The sequence below is a fragment of the Oncorhynchus keta genome, chromosome 21, assembly GCF_023373465.1.
Source record: "Oncorhynchus keta strain PuntledgeMale-10-30-2019 chromosome 21, Oket_V2, whole genome shotgun sequence".
Taxonomy (NCBI): Eukaryota; Metazoa; Chordata; class Actinopteri; order Salmoniformes; family Salmonidae; genus Oncorhynchus; species Oncorhynchus keta.
In genome coordinates this window covers 28,927,944-28,951,154 of record NC_068441.1, presented here as the reverse complement: position 1 = coordinate 28,951,154, position 23,211 = coordinate 28,927,944, and the positions used below count along the sequence as shown (strand labels likewise).

At 43.7% G+C, this 23,211-nt stretch overlaps 1 protein-coding gene across 6 annotated transcripts in view; it reads right to left on the bottom strand.

Moving 5' to 3' along the window:
- LOC118400393 (nck-associated protein 5-like) overlaps positions 1-23,211 on the bottom strand; it is a 109,314-nt gene that overhangs the window by 52,321 nt on the left and 33,782 nt on the right. For 4 of the 6 annotated variants that reach the window (XM_035797221.2, XM_035797226.2, XM_035797228.2 and 1 more), the window contains exon 2: positions 14,234-14,433. The gene's annotated coding sequence lies outside the window, so the exon portion shown is untranslated. The other 2 variants (XM_035797223.2, XM_035797222.2) reach the window with 2 other exon arrangements.

The following is a 23,211-nucleotide window of genomic DNA, read 5'->3' as shown; positions in this document are numbered from 1 at the left end:
TTGATGACGAGCTTGGAGGGTACTATGGTGTTGAATGCCGAGCTGTAGTCGATGAACAGCATTCTCACATAGGTATTCCTCTTGTCCAGATGGGTTAGGGCAGTGTGCAGTGTGGTTGAGATTGCATCGTCTGTGGACCTATTTGGGCGGTAAGCAAATTGGAGTGGGTCTAGGGTGTCAGGTAGGGTGGAGGTGATATGGTCCTTGACTAGTCTCTCAAAGCACTTCATGATGACGGAAGTGAGTGCTACGCACCGTAGTCGTTTAGCTCAGTTACCTTAGCTTTCTTGGGAACAGGAACAATGGTGGCCCTCTTGAAGCATGTGGGAACAGCAGACTGGTATAGGGATTGATTGAATATGTCCGTAAACACACCGGCCAGCTGGTCTGCGCATGCTCTGAGGGCGCGGCTGGGGATGCCGTCTGGGCCTGAAGCCTTGCGAGGGTTAACATTTAAATGTTTAAATGTCTTACTCACCTCGGCTGCAGTGAAGGAGAAACCGCACGTTTCCGTTGCAGGCCGTGTCAGTGGCACTGTATTGTCCTCGAAGCGGGCAAAAAAGTTATTTAGTATCCCTGGGAGCAAGACATCCTGGTCCGTGACGGGGCTGGATTTCTTCCTGTAGTCCGTGATTGACTGTAGACCCTGCCACATGCCTCTTGTGTCTGAGCCGTTGAATTGAGATTCTACTTTGTCTCTGTACTGACGCTTAGCTTGTTTGATAGCCTTGCGGAGGGAATAGCTGCACTGTTTGTATTCGGTCATGTTACCAGACACCTTGCCCTGATTAAAAGCAGTGGCTCGCGCTTTCAGTTTCACGCGAATGCTGCCATCAATCCACGGTTTCTGGTTAGGGAATGTTAAAAATAGATGAGGGGTGAAAGGTGAATAAGCTACCGGCCGCAGAATGTTTTTCCATGGACCATACGCTGAGGGTGCAGAGATGGATTTAGACTGGTGTAGAGACATGTTCTGTTGTAGAGACACATTTCCTCCCCACCAAGACAGGTGGCTACGACACACTTAAGGTAAAAATGGTGGCAGGCTGTAGGCTACAACCTGTCACCATCTTTACCTTAGTGTGTATGTGTGTGTGTGTCTGTCTGTCACGGCCACACACTGTCAGCCTGTCAGTGCCTGGAAGAGAACACCCACATCACCACCAGCCCCTAAACATGGAACATGCCTACCAAACCCCCACCACACACTAAACCCCCACCACTATAGCCTAATTACATATCTGGAATGCTGGTTATTCATTGATGCTATGTGGTCCTGAATCCTGGGCCAACCCTGCTGCTGTCACAACCACATGACTACCCTTCCTCCCTAGGAACTATGTCAAATAGGGAATTTGCAACTCTACTACAGCACTCAATGTTTGGAATCTACCTTTCACATAAACGGTCATACCACACGGACAAACCACCCCCATATAAAGATATTACATTTCTTTTAAAAGACCATTTATTCTACTGTGACCCTATATTTGCCCTGTTGTTAGACAGCAGGGTTGGGTTGGAATCTTTGCATTGATTTACAGTCTATGGGGCATGTTGGGATTAGAAAGGGGAGGGAAAGTAATGTCTTTGAGCATGGCTGTTCTTAGACTACCCTCTATACATCTCCTTCCCTGTGGTGGAAAAGATCATCAAATTGGATTTGTCACATGCGCCGAATACAACCTGCACCTTACCGTGAACTGCTTACTTACAAGCCCTTAACCAACAATGCAGTAAAAAAACAAACAAAAAAACATTTATAAATAAAAAAGTAACTGAGTAAATGTGTGTGGGTACAGGTTAGTCGAGGTAATTTGTACATGGAAGTAGGAGTAAAGTGACTATGCATAGATAATAAACAACGAGAGCAGCAGTGTAAAAACAAAGACTAGGGTCAATGCAAATAGTCCGGGTAGCCATTTGATTAATTGTTCCGCATTCATATGGCTTGGGGACCATGCTGTTAATTAAGGAGCCTTTTGGACCTAGACGTGGCGCTCTGGTACCCCTTGCCGTAAGTGTGGTAGCAGAGAGATCAGTCTATGACTTGGATGACTGGAGTCTTTGACAACTTTTTGGACTTTCTCTGATACCGCCTGGTATTTTTATATAGGTCCTGGATGGCAGGAAGCTTGGCCCCAGTGATGTACTGGGCCGTACGCACTATCCTCTGTCGTGCTTTACAGTCGGAGCAGTTGCCATATCAGGCGGTGACGCAACCGTTAAGGATGCTCTCGATGGTACAGCTGTATAACTTTTGGAGAATCTGGAGACCGATGACAAATCTTTTCCGTCTCCAGAAGGGGAAAAGGCATTGTCGTGCCCCCTTCACAACATTCTTGGTGTGTGGAATTCTGTACATAACCTCCTCCCGTGACTAAAGCACCTCTCAGGGTGAGAGAGCGGACTCTGGGGGAGAGGAAGAGGGTGATAGTGTGGTCAGATGGGGAATGTTTTACATTGTGTGCGCTGTAGTTAAAAGAAGCAACCTAGAATACGTTTATAAACTCAAAAGGTTCATGTGTTCTTGAAGAGTTGAAACAGTGCATGTTTTGTCTCCCCTACTGTATATGGTTGGCGTGTGACTAGCGTTGTCATAATGCTCAAAGGTCCTCGCTGTCGACTGTGCATTGTGGTTCGTCTCACTACCCCAGGGCAAATGGTTGACAGTTAGAGTAGACAGTAGACACACCGCAGAGACAGACACACCCCAGCTATTTTTGAACTTTTCCTGGCAGAAAACAATATCTGATATTTAAATACATTAATGCACACAAAAATATATATGTTTTAAGCAAAATCTCGTTTTTCAGACACATGCAAACTTCACACTGTCATTTGAGGACCACCTATTGAGATGTGCCTTTTGTTATGTAAATAAGGTGATAAATCAGCTGAAGATTAGACTGAAGTAGGACCTGAGATGCAGTGCCTTAGACCGCTGTGCCACTCTGGATGCCCCTAGTGAATAGCCTCTTAATGGAAAAGACACATTTAGCCATGTAAAGCTAAAGGGTTCCGAGCCTGAGCGGCGAATAAACACTGTGGCTCTAAAACATGCAGGCTGCGTGTCAAATACCTCCCTACTCTCTTTATAGTGCACTACATTTGACAAGGTTAACAGTATTGCACTATATATGGGACGCATTCACAGTGTGGCTCTGGGTCTTACGCTAGTCACTGAAGTTGGCTGTATAAGCTCCATTACCCATACACTTGTTCAGACACAACCCATGAGTCAGACAAGCCCATGCTAACACTATCATTACTGAAGCGTTCAGCCACATTAACCAGCTGCCGATGGCATTTCTATAGCTTACCACGTACGAGGTATTCATCATCGAAATGGACAATTAAATATATTTCTGCCTATATCAGCAAATTTCCCCCAAAATGGGTGACTCATCAGTTCTTAGAATGAACATCAGTAACAATAACACACAACTGCTTCATTACGTTACTGGAAAAAAACACATCCATCTGCAAATTTTGTTTCATCATAATGTTTGTATAGCACTAAACGCGTGTGCATTTGTGTGATAAAACTGCAAAGTGTAATCATTACACTTCTCTGGTACTACAGTATAGCTCCCTTTTGCATCCCTTTACTGATACTACTGACCGGAGAACTGTTTCTTAGCTTGGGGGGGGGGTTTACCAATTGTGGGGTGGGATTCCCATCCGGCACATCATCCCTGGAGGGGTTATCAAGCCAGTCATCTGATAAATAAGACAAGACAGTGACTCCCCTCTGCCAGATGGTGAAGCGTGATTCATCACTCCAGAGAATGCATTTCCACTGCTCCAGTGTTCAATGGCGGTGAGCTTTACACCACTCCAGCCGACACTTGGCATTGTACATGGTGATCTTAGGCTTGTGTGCGGCTGCTCGGCCATTGAACCCCATTCCATGAACTCCCAGCAAAGTTGTTGTGGTGACGTTGCTTCCATAGGCAGTTTAGAACTCGCTAGTGAGTGTTGCAACCGAGGACACTCGGCGGTCCCGTTCTGTGAGCATGTGTTGCTCCTAGACGTTTCCACTTCACAATAACAGCACTTACAGTTGACTGGGACAGCTCTAGCAGGGCAGAAATTTGACAAACTGACTTGTTGGAATGCCACTTGAAAGTCACTGTGCTCTTCAGTAAGGCCATTCTACTGCCAATGTTTCTATGGAGATTGCATGGCTGTGTGCTCAATTTTATACACCTGTCAGCAACAGATGTGGCTGAAATTGCTGAATCCACTCATTTTAAGGGGTGTCCACATACTCATACTTTTGCATATATAGTGTACCTTACAGGACAAGTATTTCAATGTGAACACCCACAATTAGTCTCCCTGTTCAGCCTCATCTGCCCTGGTGTAATGAAGACCCTCCAGGGACCAACAAGGACACAGACACTGGTGACAAAATCAATGAGGGTTTACAGCTCCCCTCTCAATTAGAGATCTACCATCTGAATTATACATTGGCCCTCTTCCTGCATCTCACAGAGGAACAGGACAGGGTGTTTCAAGCTGAACAGCCTAAAGCTAGATTTTCACTAACTCTAATTCACACAGAGACAGTACTTAGTTGTTGCACATCCGGTAGATGTACATCATTGGCCGCTCCTCAGAGGAGGAATATCCTCATTGAATACCCTTTTTTTATCAACAAAAGATAAATTGGTAAAACATTTAAAAACTTGTCCTTTTCAGATCAAAATCTAAATACACTACAGGTCAAATTTTGTATTGTATTATACCTACTCATTCAAAGGTTTTTCTTTATTTGTACCATTTTCTACAATGTAGAATAATAGTGAAGACATCAAAACTATGAAATAGCACATGGAATCGTGTATTAACCAAAAGTGTTAAACAAATCTAAATATATTTTATATTTCAGATTCTTCAAAGTAGCCACCCTTTGCCTTGATGACAGCTTTGTACACTTGGCATTCTCTCAACCAGCTTCACGAGGAATGCTTTTCCAACAGTCTTGAAGGAGTTCCCACATATGCTGAGCACTTGTTGGCTGCTTTTCCTTCACTCTGCGGTCCGACTCATTCCAAACTATCTCAATTGGGTTGAGGTTGAGTGAATGTGGATGCCAGGTCATCTGATGCAAACATCCATCACTCTCCTTCTTGGTCAAATAGCCCTTACAGAGCCTGGAGGTGTGTTGGGTCATTGTCCTATTGAAAAACAAATGATAGCCCCACTAAGTGCAAACCAGATGGGATGGCACTACAGAATGCTGTGGTAGCCATGCTGGTTAAGTGTGCCTTGAATTCTAAATAAATCACAGACAGTGTCACCTGCAAAGCACCCCCACACCACCTCCTCCATGCTTCACGGTGGGAACCACAAATGCGGAGATCAACCTACTCTGCATCTCACAAAGACACATTTATCAGACCAAAGGATAGATTTCCACCGGTCTAATGTCCATTGCGTGTGTTTCTTGGCACAAGCAAGTCTCTTCTTATTATTGGGGTCCTTTAATAATGGTTTCTTTGCAGCAATTCAATGATGAAGGCTTGATTCACGCAGTCTCCTCTGAACAGTTGATGTTGAGATGTTTCTGTTACTTGAACACTGAAGCATTTATTTGGGCTACAATCTGAGGAGCAGTTAACTCTAAATGAACTTATCCTCTACAGCAGAGGTAACTCTGGATCTTCCTTTCCTGTGGCAGTCCTCACGAGAGCCAGTTTCATCATAGCTCTTGATGGTTTTTGCGACGGCACTTGAAAAAACTTCAAGTTCTTAATTTTTCAGATTGACTATGTCTTAAAGTAGTGATGGACTGTCATTTCTCTTTACTTATTTGTTCTGTTCTTGCTATAATATGGACTTGGTATTTTACCAAATAGGGTTATGTTCTGCATTCCACCCCTAACTTGTCACAACACAACTGATTGGCTCAAACACATTAAGAAGGAAAGAAATTCCACAAATGAACTTTTAACAAGAGACACCTGTTAATTGAAATGCATTTCAGGTGACTACCTCATGAAGCTGGTTGAGAGAACGCTACGAGTGTGCAAAGCTGTCAAAGCAAAGGGTGGCTACGTTGAAGAATTGGTGTTGTGTTATTTCATAGTTTTGATGTCTCCACTATTATTATACAATGTAGAAAATAGTCCGATTAAAGAAAAACCCTTGAATGAGTAGGTATAATACAACATTTGTCCAAACCTTTGACGGGTACTGTATGTACATCTACCTGAACACTACAGTAGGAGAAACCCCGATCATGGGTCTTGTTCATTCAAACCCCCTAACCATCAGCGACACTACTCCTCCAGAGTTGCAAAAGTTCACGTTTGTGAAATAGCTTATTAATCAATAAAAGCATTCATTTAACCATGCTCTCGCTGCCAAGGCAGCAGCAACTCATCCTGGGGTCCAAACAAGATTAAGGAGATTATATAAAAAATTAAATAGTACATCACACAACACAACACATTACACACTACTGTACAATATATCTACAGTAAAATCTATTATACAGCAATATAACAATATAGGTGTGTGTAGAGTGCATGCTTTTCCGCGGGTGATGTGGAGGTAAACCCAGGCCCTGCATGTCCCCAGGTACCCTCATTTGTTGACTTCTGTGATCGAAAAAGTCTTGGTTTTATGCATGTCAACATCAGAAGCCTCCTCCCTAAGTTTGTTTTACTCACTGCTTTAGCACACTCTGCTAACCCTGATGTCCTTGCCGTGTCTGAATCCTGGCTCAGGAAGGCCACCAAAAATTCAGAGATTTCCATACCCAACTATAACATCTTCCGTCAAGATAGAACTGCCAAAGGGGGCGGAGTCGCAGTCTACTGCAGAGATAGCCTGCAAAGTAATGTCATACTTTCCAGGTCCATACCCAAACAGTTTGAACTACTAATTTTGAAAATTACTCTCTCCAGAAACAAGTCTCTCACTGTTGCCGCCTGCTACCGACCCCCGTCAGCTCCCAGCTGTGCCCTGGACACCATTTGTGAATTGATCCCCCATCTAGCTTCAGAGTTTGTTCTGTTAGGTGACCTAAACTGGGATATGCTTAACACCCCGGCAGTCCTACAATCTAAGCTAGATGCCCTCAATCTCACGCAAATCATCAAGGAACCCACCAGGTACAACCCTAACTCTGTAAACAAGGGCACCCTCATAGACGTCATCCTGACCAACTGGCCCTCCAAATATACCTCCGCTGTCTTCAACCAGGATCTCAGCGATCACTGCCTCATCGCCTGTATCCGCCACGGAGCCGCAGTCAAACGACCACCCCTCATCACTGTCAAACGCTCCCTAAAACACTTCTGTGAGCAGGCCTTTCTAATCGACCTGGCCCGTGTATCCTGGAAGGACATTGACCTCATCCCGTCAGTTGAGGATGCCTGGTCATTCTTTAAAAGTAACTTCCTCACCATTTTGGATAAGCATGCTCCGTTCAAAAAATGCAGAACCAAGAACAGATACAGCCCTTGGTTCACTCCAGACCTGACTGCCGTCGACCAGCACAAAAACATCCTGTGGCGGACTGCAATAGCATCGAATAGCCCCCGTGATATGCAACTGTTCAGGGAAGTCAGGAACCAATACACGCAGTCAGTCAGGAAAGCTAAGGCCAGCTTCTTCAGGCAGAAGTTTGCATCCTGTAGCTCCAACTCCAAAAAGTGCTGGGACACTGTGAAGTCCATGGAGAACAAGAGCACCTACTCCCAGCTGCCCACTGCACTGAGGCTAGGAAACACGGTCTCCACCGATAAATCCATGATTATCGAAAACTTCAATAAGCACTTCTCAACGGCTGGCCATGCCTTCCGCCTGGCTACTCCAACCTCGGCCAACAGCTCCGCCCCCCCCGTAGTTCCTCACCCAAGCCTCTCCAGGTTCTCCTTTACCCAAATCCAGATAGCAGATGTTCTGAAAGAGCTGCAAAACCTGGACCCGTACAAATCAGCTGGGCTTGACAATCTGGACCCGCTATTTCTGAAACTATCTGCCGCCATTGTCGCAACCCCTATTACCAGCCTGTTCAACCTCTCTTTCATATCGTCTGAGATCCCCAAGGATTGAAAGCTGCCGCAGTCATCCCCCTCTTCAAAGGGGAGACACCCTGGACCCAAACTGCTATAGACCTATATCCATCCTCCCTGCCTATCTAAGGTCTTCGAAAGCCAAGTCAACAAACAGGTCACTGACCATCTCGAATCCCACCGTACCTTCTCCGCTGTGCAATCTGGTTTCCGAGCCGGTCACGGGTGCACCTCAGCCACACTCAAGGTACTAAATGATATCATAACCGCCATCGATAAAAGACAGTACTGTGCAGCCGTCTTCATCGACCTCGCCAAGGCTTTCGACTCTTTCAATCACCAAATTCTTATCGGCAGACTCAACAGCCTCGGTTTTTCGGATGACTGCCTCGCCTGGTTCACCAATTACTTTGCAGACAGAGTTCAGTGTGTCAAATCAGAGGGCATGCTGTCCGGTCCTCTGGCAGTCTCTATGGGGGTGCCACAGGGTTCAATTCTCGGGCCGACTCTTTTCTCTGTATATATCAATGATGTTGCTCTTGCTGCGGGCGATTCCCTGATCCACCTCTACGCAGACGACACCATTCTATATACTTTCGGCCCGTCATTGGACACTGTGCTATCAAACCTCCAAACGAGCTTCAATGCCATACAGCACTCCTTCCGTGGCCTCCAACTGCTCTTAAACGCGAGTAAAACCAAATGCATGCTTTTCAACCGATCGCTGCCTGCACCCGCATGCCCGACTAGCATCACCACCCTGGATGGTTCCAACCTTGAATATGTGGACATCTATAAGTACCTAGGTGTCTGGCTAGACTGCAAACTCTCCTTCCAGACTCACATCAAACATCTCCAATCAAAAATCAAATCCAGAGTCGGCTTTCTATTCCGCAACAAAGCCTCCTTCACTCACGCTGCCAAGCTTACCCTAGTAAAACTGACTATCCTACCGATCCTCGACTTCGGCGATGTCATCTACAAAATGGCTTCCAACACTCTACTCAGCAAACTGGATGCAGTTTATCACAGTGCCATCCGTTTTGTCACTAAAGCACCTTATACCACCCACCACTGCGACTTGTATGCTCTAGTCGGCTGGCCCTCACTACATATTCGTCGCCAGACCCACTGGCTCCAGGTCATTTACAAGTCCATGCTAGGTAAAGCTCCGCCTTATCTCAGTTCACTGGTCACGATGGCAACACCCATCCGTAGCACGCGCTCCAGCAGGTGTATCTCACTGATCATCCCTAAAGCCAACACCTCATTTGGCCGCCTTTCGTTCCAGTACTCTGCTGCCTGTGACTGGAACGAATTGCAAAAATCGCTGAAGTTGGAGACTTTTATCTCCCTCACCAACTTCAAACATCAGCTATCCGAGCACCTAACCGATCGCTGCAGCTGTACATAGTCTATAGGTAAATAGCTCACCCTTTTTCACCTACCTCATTCCCATACTGTTTTTATACTGTTTTTATTTATTTACTTTTCTGCTCTTTTGCACACCAATATCTCTACCTGTACATGCCCATCTGATCATTTATCACTCCAGTGTTAATCTGCAAAATTGTATTATTCGCCTACCTCCTCATGCCTTTTGCACACATTGTATATAGACTGCCCATTTTTTTCTACTGTGTTATTGACTTGCTAATTGTTTACTCCATGTGTAACTCTGTGTTGTCTGTTCACACTGCTATGCTTTATCTTGGCCAGGTCGCAGTTGCAAATGAGAACTTGTTCTCAACTAGCCTACCTGGTTAAATAAAGGTGAAATAAAAAAATAAAAATAAATACAATTTTTATTTAAATTTTATTTATTTAATAAATGAATGCCATTGATGTGTTTTTTTCATTTGAAATTCGCTTTTGCATGTCTCCACTGTTAAATTATATATTGTATGGTAATAAGCGATGCTTGTTCCATATTCAATGTTAAAGCAAAACTTGTTTGGGTCCATATTAAAAGGTTCATTTGTTCAATGTTGGCCAGTGACTTTGTTCAGGTTTTACATTTTGGCCTACTGGGTATTTGAGTTTGACACCCCTGCTTTAGATTGTGTGTGCTTATGCTCTTGTGTGCGCATGTGCATCTCTTCACATTCAATTCTGTTCAATAAGGTGTAGTTTGATCTGTATTTAAATCTGACTTTACTGCTTGCATGGGATACTTGAAGTGGAAGAGAGTTTCATGTAGTCGTGGCTCTATGTAGTACTGTGCATTTCCCATCGTCTGTTCTGGACTTGGGCACTGTGAAGATACCTCTGCTGAGGAGTATGCATGGGTGTCTGAGCTGTGTGCTAGGCGTTTGAACAGACAGCTCGGTGCTTTCAAAACCTCTTATAAAGACGGGTAGCGATGCACTCAATCTAATATGTTAGTTTACGGGCCAGCTGTGCTGTTCTGGGCCAACTAATCCGCCTCTGTTCTTCATTGTTCCACTTGACCAGGACTAGGCAGTAGTCCAGGTGTGAAAAAAACTAGGGCCTGTAGGACTTGGTTTGTTGATAGCGATGTCAAGAAGAGCAGTGTTTTGTTACAGACAGACCTCTTCCCATTTTAGCTACCGTTGCATCAATATGTTTTCACCATAAAAGTTTACTACAATCCAAGGTTACACCAAGCAGTTTAGTCTTCACAACTTGCTAAAATTCCACATTCATTACAAGATTTAGTTGAGGTTTAGTGAATGATTTGTCCAATGCTTTAGGTTTTTGAAATATTTAGGACTTAACTTATTTCTTGCCACCCATTCTAAAACTTACTGCAGCTCTTTGTTAAGTGTTGCAGTGATTTCACTTGCTATGGTAGCTGGCATGTATAGTGTTGAATCATCAGCATACATAAACACACAGGTTTTACTCCGTGCCAAAGGCAGATGATTACTAAAGATTGAAAAAAGTAAAAGGGGCCAGGACAGCTGTCCTGGGGAATGCCTGACTACCTGGGTTAGACAATTTCATGTACATGACGACATGCCCCTGTGTAGCTATTTTCATACATATATTCACTTAGCAGATGTTCTTACACAGAGTCAACCATCCAGAATAAGATTTTCAGAATTCCTCTTATTTAGGAAAATATAAGCTAATTTCAAGAGAGAATGATAGTGGATACATGCCCAAAGGTTTTGCATTAGACTCTTAAACAAACACACATTTTGAGGACCACCCCCAGAGAGGGACATTTTGGGTGTCCTTCTGTTTTGAAGACGTGCTTTATTAAAAATCTCTTGCTTTTGTGGCAAATATATCTGTATCAATTAGGCGCCCAAACCAGCCAGGACCATGCTGTTTAATTTTGTCCAATTCAGTCGGTTGGATTCCAGTTTGGTTATTTTGAGAAAGAGAGGGAGGGAGTATGAATAAATTCATTAATTAAAATATGAGGGGCTCCATTAACACCCCACACATCAAAGGGAAGGGGGAAGCTGGAAGGGGAGCACCGTACATTACTGTGTGTATGCGTTGCGTGTGTCCACACACACACACACTTTCAAGTTTTTATTAGTCATATGTACAGGATACACATAGTATACGCCATCCAACGAAATGCTTACTTGCAGGTTCCTTCTCGACAATGCAACAACAAGAGATAATAAAACAGAACAGGAACAAAGTAAATGTCTCAGTAAAATAGAATAAACATTTTAGCATAATACAGGAAGGTATATCTATATATATGAATCTTTGTTTGAGTGTATACTATACACTATGAGGGGGGAGTTGAGGGGTTTGTGGCGTGTGTGTCTATGTATGCAAGTTCGGTAGTGTGTGTATGAGGGTGTCTGTCTCTTGCGATAGATAGATATCTATATAGATCTATCTATCTCTATATAGATCTATAGATCTATCTATCGATCTATCTATCTATAGATCTATCTATCTATCGATCTATCTATCTATAGATCTATCTATCTATATATCTATCTATCTATATATCTATCTATCTATCTATCTATCTATAGATCTATCTATAGATCTATCTATCTATATATATATATATAGATAGATAGATAGATAGATAGATAGATAGATAGATAGATAGATAGATAGATAGATAGACAGACAGACACCCTCATACACACACTACCGAACGTGCATACATAGACACACACACCACAAACCCCTCAACTCCCCCCTCATAGTGTATAGTATACACTCAAACAAAGATGCATACACATTACATACACTTGTCCCCAGAGAGTTGAGGAATGTGAGATCACTTGTCATAGGACGTTAATCCTCATGAACACCCACACAATAGGAGTAGCATGTGCTACAGGGACCCTCCAGGGGCTCCGAGTGTGTCCCACAGGGACGGCCATTATGGAGAATCACGGCACAGTTTCACATACAGTAGACACCCTCTAATGGGATATGGATGTGAAAATAATAATGTCACGGAGGTCTGATAACAAGCAAGTTTTTCCTTCATTCGTCTTTTATGGTAATATTTTGAGCGTATCATCTTTGCCTAGGGTTAGAGAACTTATATTAGACTACCAACAGACTGAACTAGATCTAACCGATGTCTACAGAAACCAACTTGACAAAAGTGTGTCAAAGCGTATTGAATTCATATCACATTTGGTCACCTAGCCTACATTTATCTTTTCCTAATCTCGCTGACTTTGAAGATGGTGAATAGGGTGACCAGATGTCCCTGATTTCCGGGGACATTCCTTTATTTTTGTGGCCTGTGAAAATGTGTTAACTATTTCCAAGATTTGAATTTTAAAAATCATGTCACCATGGTGTAAAGAAACATTAGTCATCCACCCCTTCTCTCTCTCCATTGGAATGTGTGCCATTCTGGGGGGCTAGTTGTTAGCGGGCGTGTGCGGCTGCAAGTGCCAGCTCTGTTTGTGCACCTGGTCAGAAATATTGTCCCTATAACACAGACATTTTTCAAAATATCCCTTTACACCCGTTACTGCTGTTAGGGAAGACTGATAGTAGACTCTGTCCAGTAATTTCACCTCTTTTCCAAAACTGCGACAAAAACAGTGTTAAAATAATTTGGTGATACAGTAAAACCTCTGTTGAATAAAAACCAAAGACTCAACATGATATCCAAGAATGGATTGAAAATATAGTAATGAACCACAGACAAATGGACAGCCGAGTGGATCAGAATCCTGCACAGAGATGTATATGAAATCAAAGGGAAATTAAAAAGTAATTTTACCACGGCGGCAGAAATAGACCGTCTTGCTGATGAAAAAGCATTTCCCCAACCAGACATTAACCTCCTCGCATGCATTTAAATAATCTCATTTACAACTGCAGCAGAATAGTGCCGTTTGGCATCAATAGTGTCCATTAATTAACATGGGAGAGAGTAAACCGCACAGAGCAATAATATACTCCTTAAAGACCAGAGAAGAGAAAGAAAAGAGCAAATAAAAGACAGGGAGCAAAAACTGCATACTTTTGAAGAATACTTCAATAATTCATCAAGGTGAATCTCAAATGGAAAATAATTAAATCAACAGATGGTCTCTCTATTACTCCTGTTTCGTTCCCTTCTCCACTCCCAAGCTCTATCCTTCACTTAATCTTGGCTTTGTGTGTCCAGAGAAGCCCCTTGCTTTGCCCCCCACTCTTCTTCCCGTGCAACAGACTGACCCTGGAACCCTGGACAGACTCCATTCACTCTCCTTTGCAGGCCAGCCTCAATGGAGACACAATGGAGGGTCTCAGTGGCCAGTAAATCTCCCAGATCAACATGAGCTTGGAGGGTCTAATCCATCTTATTTTATAGCATTGTGACACTCAACTCTCAGGAATGGCCCACTGTTGTAATCAACACCAATGGAAAGTCATTAGCTGGACACACTTAAGGTTACGGCACAGATGTCAGGCTAGCTAATTCTAATGGTCAACATCAGCTAGCTAGGAAAAGCTCCTTCTCAATATTAGCTGGAAAATGCTCCTACTGCACACTTTCTAAACCCCAATTTCAACAAACAAAGGATTTGATCAAATCACTTGTCCTCATATTGACCATTTTCTCTATAGGGAGCAATGACATGCACTGCTAAGTGAATGTTGACATTAACCAATAGGAGCATGTGTGCAACATCGCGACAACTACACTAAAAGCAACGTCAAAAAGGTTATCCCCCAGTAATACACTTGTTATTAACAGTTCATTTCAGATAGCAGTAACACACATCATTTAGCCCACTCACCTCAGAGCTGCTCGCTGTCTATTGTGTGCCCTAAGGGGCCAGAGACCTGGGAGCCTCAGGAATAAGAGTATGGTTCCTGTCTCCGGGGGCCAATCCCATGCTCTATCCCACTCTCACAGACACTGGCTCACTGATGTTCCAGTATCACATCATAACGCGTTGAAATCACCAGGGATGAGAGAAGATGGAGGGTGTGAATCCTGTTGACAAAGACAGATAGATGAGTCACTATGGCCTATTTATGAAGAATGCGCATTTCCCATAAAGTGAGGCAGTAGGCAGCCTGCTGGCATCAGAATTGATATAAATGTAGCATATTCAACGCTGACACTAATTTGGTACGGAAGTTGCCGATACCCCAGGCTCTGATGATTACAGTTGAATAGGAATGTCTATGTAAATAAATGACTATCACTGCCAAGAACCATTGCACAAGGATGTGGAAATGCCATCTTTACATTTTCAAACCTCTGTTTTGAATGTTTATCTCTGAATCTGAATATTAATTTTCCTTTCTGCTTTCTTAGTCAAAGAAGTGACATAGCCTGGAGCATTATTAGTTCAGATGATTTAATTCAACACCATACTGCTCAGCTGATCAATATCTTCTATACAGTTCCTGTTTAAGGAAAGTCAATGCAATACAACAGTTATGTATACCGTCAGTCAGCTTATCGGAAGACATAACCAGTACACTTCGCCTCAGCCTGACACACTCACTCACGTCAACTGAGTGTGAGCCTGCTAGATTTAGACTATTGCGGGGGAGGAAACAACAACAACATCCAATGGTTACCTTTCAAACACAAAGCTCATGTATCTCTACCAGTAGCTAATGGGTCTTCTGCCTTCACTCCTCATCAATCAACCAAAGGTGACACCGTCGTCCGTCTCTGATCAAAAGCGCATAATTTAAAAACAAAAAAAAGGACCAAAAGCATCACTTTGGTGATGACAAGTCAAGACCTTTGACGAGGAACCCAACTTCGAGACACCAGGAGCTAGTTGGCTGTGGTCCTCTGGTTGACCCATGGCGCCACTGTGTCCAGGAAAACCCTGAGAGGAAGAGACCAAAAAAAGACGTGGTCCCAGTTAGCAACCTTCACACCCTCCACGTCTGGTTTTCCATTTAGCCCAAAGACTTCATTAAGCTCTTGAACATTGCTTTGCCTCACTCCACACGTTTCCTGTGAGAATCCACATCCTGAAGAAATATCACAGTGCAAACCAGTTGTGGAACTTCAGACGCGCTGTCGGCTGTGTAACTGGCAAAAGAGATGATATTAATAATAAACTGTTTTGATTGCTTCTCTACAGTTGTAAAAAATACAAAACAACATGATTGTGAATAGTCTCGCTATCAAGCACCAGTTTCTCCATCTGGTAAACCAATGTGAGTGTCTCTCGCTCTGCTTCTCTACAGTTGTAAAAAATACAAAACAACATGATTGTGAATAGTCTCGCTATCAAGCACCAGTTTCTCCATCTGGTAAACCAATGTGAGTGTCTCTCGCTCTGCCTCTATCTCCAGCCCACTGCCACCAACGCAACTCTTCCCTGTAGGCAATGAATGCATGATCAAGTACCCAAGCATCTTCTATGACCTATATTCCTGCAGCAACACCAGAGACTTGTCAAGTTGTCACTGATCCCCACTCTTTACCATTTGGTATTTTAATTAAGCAATGCTTTCCTGACAGTTTCTGCCACTCTCCCAAGGCTAATACAAGATACCATATGACTTTTTGACTGTCACCTACATTAAATTAGAACATCTACGTTATGATTATGACCAAATGTAATACATTACATGCACTCCATATACATTGAGTATACCAAACATTGGGAACACCTTCCTAATATTGAGTTGGGTGGTGGACCATTCTTGATACACACGGAAAACGGTTGAGCGTGAAAACCCAGCAGCGCTGCAGTTCTTGACACAAACCGGTGCGCCTGGCACCTACTACAATAACTCTTTCAAAAGGCACTTCAATATTTTGTATTGCCCATTCACCCTTTGAATGACACACATATACAATCCATGTCTCAATTGTCTCAAGGCTTAAAAATCCTTCTTTAACCTGTCTCCTCCCCTTAATCGACACTGGTTGAAGTAGATTTGACAAGTGGCATCAATAAGGGATCAGAGCTTTCCCCTGGATTCACCTGTTCGGTCTATGTCATAGGAAGAGCAGGTGTTATTACTGTTTTGTACACACACATATATGCATTCAAGAAAGAGATGGTCTGAGAGAGTCAGGGTAGGGCCCAAGAAAGAGTGACAGTCAGGGTAGGGCCCAAGAAAGAGTGAAGGAGTGAATGAGTCAGGGTAGGGCCCAAGAAAGAGTGAAGGAGTGAATGAGTCAGGGTAGGGCCCCAGAAAGAGTGAAGGAGTGAATGAGTCAGGGTAGGGCCCAAGAAAGAGTGAAGGAGTGAATGAGTCAGGGTAGGGCCCAAGAAAGAGTGAAGGAGTGAATGAGTCAGGGTAGGGCCCAAGAAAGAGTGAAGGAGTGAATGAGTCAGGGTAGGGCCCCAGAAAGAGTGAAGGAGTGAATGAGTCAGGGTAGGGCCCCAGAAAGAGTGAAGGAGTGAATGAGTCAGGGTAGGGCCCCAGAAAGAGTGAAGGAGTGAATGAGTCAGGGTAGGGCCCAAGAAAGAGTGAATGAGTGAATGAGTCAGGGTAGGGCCCAAGAAATGAGTGAATGAGTCAGGGTAGGGCCCAAGAAAGAGTGAATGAGTCAGGGTAGGGCCCCAGAAAGAGTGAAGGAGTGAATGAGTCAGGGTAGGGCCCCAGAAAGAGTGAAGGAGTGAATGAGTCAGGGTAGGGCCCAAGAAAGAGTGAAGGAGTGAATGAGTCAGGGTAGGGCCCAAGAAAGAGTGAAGGAGTGAATGAGTCAGGGTAGGGCCCAAGAAAGAGTGAAGGAGTGAATGAGTCAGGGTAGGGCCCAAGAAAGAGTGAAGGAGTGAATGAGTCAGGGTAGGGCCCAAGAAAGAGTGAAGGAGTGAATGAGTCAGGGTAGGGCCCAAGAAAGAGTGAGGGAGAAGTACCTTGACAGAGGGACAGACAGCTGGTTACATCTGCATGGAAGACTTTGCAACTTGGCATTGAGTGTGCTTCAATGCCCTGTAATCTGGTTGAGCTAGCCCCCACCGAAACATACACACTGATGCTCACACTGCTGCTCAAGCTCACACACACACACTAACCATCCAAAAGGTAGTGGAGCAGGCAATGTGTGCGTGCACCAAGTCCACTAGATCAAATCGCTTGTTTCTGAGCAAGCAGTCATATATGAGGCCTAAAATACTGTGGGGCTCAACGGTCGGTCACACATCCCAAAAACTGCCTGCCTTAGTGTAACACAGCTATTGTTCCTAAAACTCTATTTGAGTCACAAGGTTTTAGACTACTAATATACACACTTACATTTTCCAATATCTGTTTATATAACATTTGTGTTGTCAGAAAATGGTCCCCCTTTCCTGTGACAATCAAATTCTATCACTCAGTTGATGCCTTAAGAAATGTATTGAAAAAGGCATTTTTGCTTTTACTGTACCTGCTTTCCCAATGTTTAAGCTTTTTTCCTTATTCATGCCGCAAAATGTGCAAATATGCCAAAACGGCTACTTTTTGTCAGTTGAAGACTCGTACTGTGATATCAGAGGTGATCTTAAAGAGTTCTAAATATGGTTTATACGACTACCAATGATTTATCGTTTGTATATGCCACCAAATATAGAACCAAAGAAAGAAGGGACTTTCTCCCAGAAATGAGTGTATATCTGAGAACTCCCCATAATGCACTGCTCTCCCACCCCACCCTTCCCTTCCACCCATTAGGTCATGGCACACACCTATACAAAAACATTCCCTTCGCTTGTACACTGTTGACCAGGATGATTGAGGCAGGAGAGGGGGAGGGGTGGAGGAGGGAGGGAGAACCAGTGCTTTCCTCACATCTGCAAGTAATAATCTATACTATGAATGCTTGTGGGCTGGATTAGCAGGCCTGTTGTTTTAAAAGCACAGTAACCGCAGAGAGACACTGGTATTAACGTTGGGGTAGGCGGGGTAGAAACCAGAGGCTGTTAATCTTCTTAAGGGAATGCTTTGGCCTTGATTACCAGACCACTGTGCTCTGACAGACGACCCTTCCCTTTTCATTCTGCCACAGACATTCCATACATACAGTGGGGCAAAAAAGTATTTAGTATTTAGTGGGAGTTTCATCTGACCATATGACTCTCATCTTTTTAAGTGGGAGAACTTGCACAATTGGTGGCTGACTAAATACTGTTTTGCCCCACTGTATGCCGAGCACTTGTTGGCTGCTTTTCCGTCACTCTGCGGTCCAACTCATCCCAAACCAATTTGGTTGAGGTCGGGTGACTGAAGGCCAGGTCATCTGATGCAGCACTCCATCGCTCTCTTTGGTCAAATAGCCCTTACACAGCCTGGAGGTGTGTTTTGGGTCACTGTCCTGTTGAAAAACAAATGAGTGGAACTAAGCGCAAACCGGATGGGATGGAGTATTGCTGCAGAATGCTGTGGTAGCCATGCTGTTTGTGTGCCTTGAATTCTAAATAAAATTAGTGTCACCAGCAAAGAACCCCCACACCCCCTACATGCTTCATGGTGGGAACCACACATGCAGAGATCGTCCATTCACCTACTCTGCTTCTCACAAAGACACGGCGGTTAGAACCAAAAATCTCAAATTTGGATTAACCAGACCAAAGGTCAGATTGCCACCGGTCGAATGTCCATTGACCATGTTTCTTGGCCCAAGCAAGTCTCATTTTATTGGTGTCCTTTAGTGGTTTCTTTGCAACAATTCGACCATGAAGGCCTGATTCACACAGGTCTTGACATTTTCAGGATTGACTGACCTTCATGTCTTAGAGTAATGGACTGTCATTCCTCTTTGCTTATTTCAGCTGTTATTGCCATAATACGGACTTGGGTCTTTTACCAAAGAGGGCTGTCTTCAGTATACTACACCTACCTTGTCACAACACAACTGATTGGCTCAAACGCATTAAGGAAAGGAATTCCACAAACTAACTTTTATCAAGGCACACCTGTTAATTGACATGCATTCCAGGTGACTACCTCATGAAGCTGGTTGAGAGAATGCCAAGAGTTTGCAAAGCTGTCATCAAGACCAAGGGTGGCTACTTTGAAGAATCTCAAATATATTTAGATTTGTTTAACACTTTTGTTGGTCACTACATGATTCCATGTGTGTTATTTCATAGTTTTGATGTCTTCACTATTATTCTACAATGTAGAAAATAGTACAAATAAAGAAAAAAACCTGGAATGAGTGCACACCCCTTGCGCACCACCCCTACTTGGTTTTGTCATTGTGACATTCCTCATAAGGATGTGTGTCGGCACGTCGCCAACTGATCCAGAGATCATATCAGTCCTCGATGTGCAGCCTAACAAACAGGGAATGCGTCCCAAATGGCACCCTATTCCATATATAGTGGACTACTTTTAAATGGGGCCTATAGGGCTCTGGTCAAAAGCAGTGTACTATATAAGCAATAAGGTAGTATATAAGGAATAAGGTGCCATATTGGGAGGCAAACAGGCTCCTCGCATAGAGAAACAAAACTGATCAAAAGGCTCTTTATGACCACATCTACTGCACATCAAAGATGATGTGCTAAAAGGTGTCAACACAGACACAGTGCCTTCTGCACATCAAGAACAAACCCTGTCTATAAATAACTCTGGTCCCTTTGCGTTTCACACAGCCTTATGTAACAGCACAGCAGCTCCAGGTTGAGAAAGACACACTAATAATAAAAGAGCAGAGAAAGAATGAAATATACATTAGTTATGTGTAATCTGACGTGATGGAGCTGGGCAGAGAGACTTGAATTACGTCCCAAATGGCTCCCTATTCTCTATATATAGTCCACTACTTTTGACCAGGACACATATGGATCTATGTAGGGAATACTGTACCATTTAGGAGGCAAACAGTGTTGTAATCAGAGGCTTTGGGTCTTTCATATCACCTTCCTGCAAGTTGAACACAGGAAACCTCTATCTGGGGACAAAGCAGAGCACAACTCCATTGCCTTGCCATCCTCCAATAATGCAGCTTACACATTCCAGATGTGAAATCAAATGGATGAATCCAGTGGATGTGCTGTTGGATATTTCATATGAAATCCAACAGGCCAGAGTCACAGAGAACACGCATTCAAACGTGTTCTCAGGGAAATGTGCCGAGCAGATGATGTTTCATGGAATGGCTCATTCAACATGGCTGCTGGATAATGAGGATGATTTATTGAGTCACGGCCAAACAAAGCACATTCCTGTAAAGTCAGAAATCTGGTCTGTTACATTACCAAGCATGCTGTAAGCCAAATTCAAATTGCTGCTCACATTCACTACAAATCCTGACAAGAGACGATTCAGTGTGCAAAGTGCCCTGGCAGACAGACATGCAGTGCACTTGGAAATTTTAACAAGACCCCATTCTTTATTGCAACTTACTTACAAAATCTGTAACAAATGTTTTGAATGATAACGCCCACTGTGGTTAAATCAAGCTCTGCTATCCATGCATAGGATGGGGTGATGACATTCAATTTTGGCGTGGATTTTCTCAAGCTAGCACAGGAGGCTCAAAGTTCAATCTGTTTGCAGCTAGCCTATGGGGAACATTTCTCTCAACAACACTCTGATCAGTTCAGCTGACCTCATTATTGCGACCACCATGTCGACGGAGAGAGCATCCGAAATGGCACCCTGTTCCCTACATAGTGCACTACTTGAGATCAGAGTTGTTTAAAAGTAGTGCACTATGTAGGGAATAGGGTGCCATTTAGGGGACACACTATACGTTTGGAATATCTGGAATACATATTCATACACTGAGAGAACCCTTTCAAAAGACAGTCTACAGGTCGACATTATAGCGTGCCTTCAGTATGAGAAGAAAATCAAGCATTGGTTTGAATAAACCTCTTGAACAACAACACTCACTCCATCCATCCCACCCAGGCCATTGAACACGCAGCAAGGAGGGCTGTTTCTGTTGTCATCGAGGGCTGGGGCAGATCCCTTAAGCAGGATTTGGGATTTTAGCAAGATTAGAAAAGAGTTGCAGATCAGGGAGAGGAGGAGAGAATATGGAAACCAATTTCACTCTATGGAGAACCAGCTGTGATGGGCATGTGAAAGTTCAGAATATACACTGAATGTACAAAACATTAGGAACAGCTGCTCTTTCCATGACAGACTGACCATGTGAATACAGGTGAAAGATATGATCCTTTATTGAGCCACTTCAATCAATCAGTGTAGATGAAGGCGAAGAGACCGGTTTTAAAGAAGGGTGTTTAAGCCTTGAGACATGGCTTGTGTATGTGTGCTGTGCAGAGGGTGAATGGGCAAGACAAAATATGTAAGTGGATTTGAATAGGGTGCCAGGGGCACAGGTTTAAAAGTGTGTAAAGAAGTGCAACACTGCTGGTTCTCACACGCAACAGTTTGCAGTGTGGATCAAGAATGGTGCACCATCCAAAGGACATCCAGCCAACTTGACAACTGTGGGAAGCATTGGAGTCAACATGGGCCAGCATCCCTGTGAAATGCTTTTGACACATTGAGGCTGTTATGAGGGCAAGAAAGGGGGTGCATCTCAACTCAGTATATATTGCTTGTGTGTTAATCAAAATAGGGCTGTGACGGTCATGGAATTATTTGTCAGGCAAATCAAATCAAATTTTATTTGTCACATACACATGGTTAGCAGATGTTAATGCGAGTGTAGCGAACTGCTTGTGCTTCTAGTTCCGACAATGCAGTAATAACCAACAAGTAATCTAACTAACAATTCCAAAACTACTGTATTATACACACACAAGTGTAAGGGGATAAAGAATATGTACATAAAGATATATGAATGAGTGATGGTACAGAGCAGCATAGGCAAGATGCAGTAGATGGTATCGAGTACAGTATATACATATGAGAGGAGTATGTAAACAAAGTGGCATAGTTAAAGTGGCAAGTGATACATGTATTACATAAGGATGCAGTAGATGATATAGAGTACAGTATATACGTATGCATATGAGATGAATAATGTAGGGTATGTAAACATTATATTAGGTAGCATTGTTTAAAGTGGCTAGTGATATATTTGACATCAATTCCCATTATTAAAGTGGCTGGAGTTGAGTCAGTGTGTTGGCAGCAGCCACTCAATGCTAGTGGAGGCTGTTTAACAGTCTGATGGCCTTGAGATAGAAGCTGTTTTTCAGTCTCTCGGTCCCTGCTTTGATACACCTGTACTGACCTCGCCTTCTGGATGATAGCGGGGTGAACAGGCAGTGGCTCGGGTGGTTGTTGTCCTTGATGATCTTTATGGCCTTCCTGTAACATCGGGTGGTGTAGGTGTCCTGGAGGGCAGGTAGTTTGCCCCCGGTGATGCTTTGTGCAGACCTCACTACCCTCTGGAGAGCCTTACGATTGTGGGCGGAGCAGTTGCCGTACCAGGCGGTGATACAGCCCGCCAGGGTGCTCTCGATTGTGCATCTGTAGAAGTTGGTGCTTTTGGTGACAAGCCGAATTTCTTCAGCCTCCTGAGGTTGAAGAGGCGCTACTGCGCCTTCTTCACGATGCTGTCTGTGTGAGTGGACCAATTCAGTTTGTCTGTGATGTGTATGCCGAGGAACTTAAAAACTTGCTACCCTCTCCACTACTGTTCCATCGATGTGGATAGGGGGGTGTTCCCTCTGCTGTTTCCTGAAGTCCACAATTATCTCCTTAGTTTTGTTGACTTTGAGTGTGAGGTTATTTTCCTGACACCACACTCCGAGGGCCCTCACCTCCTCCCTGTTGGCCGTCTCGTCGTTGTTGGTAATCAAGCCTACCACTGTTGTGTAGTCCGCAAATTTGATGATTGAGTTGGAGGCATGCGTGGCCACGCAGTTGTGGG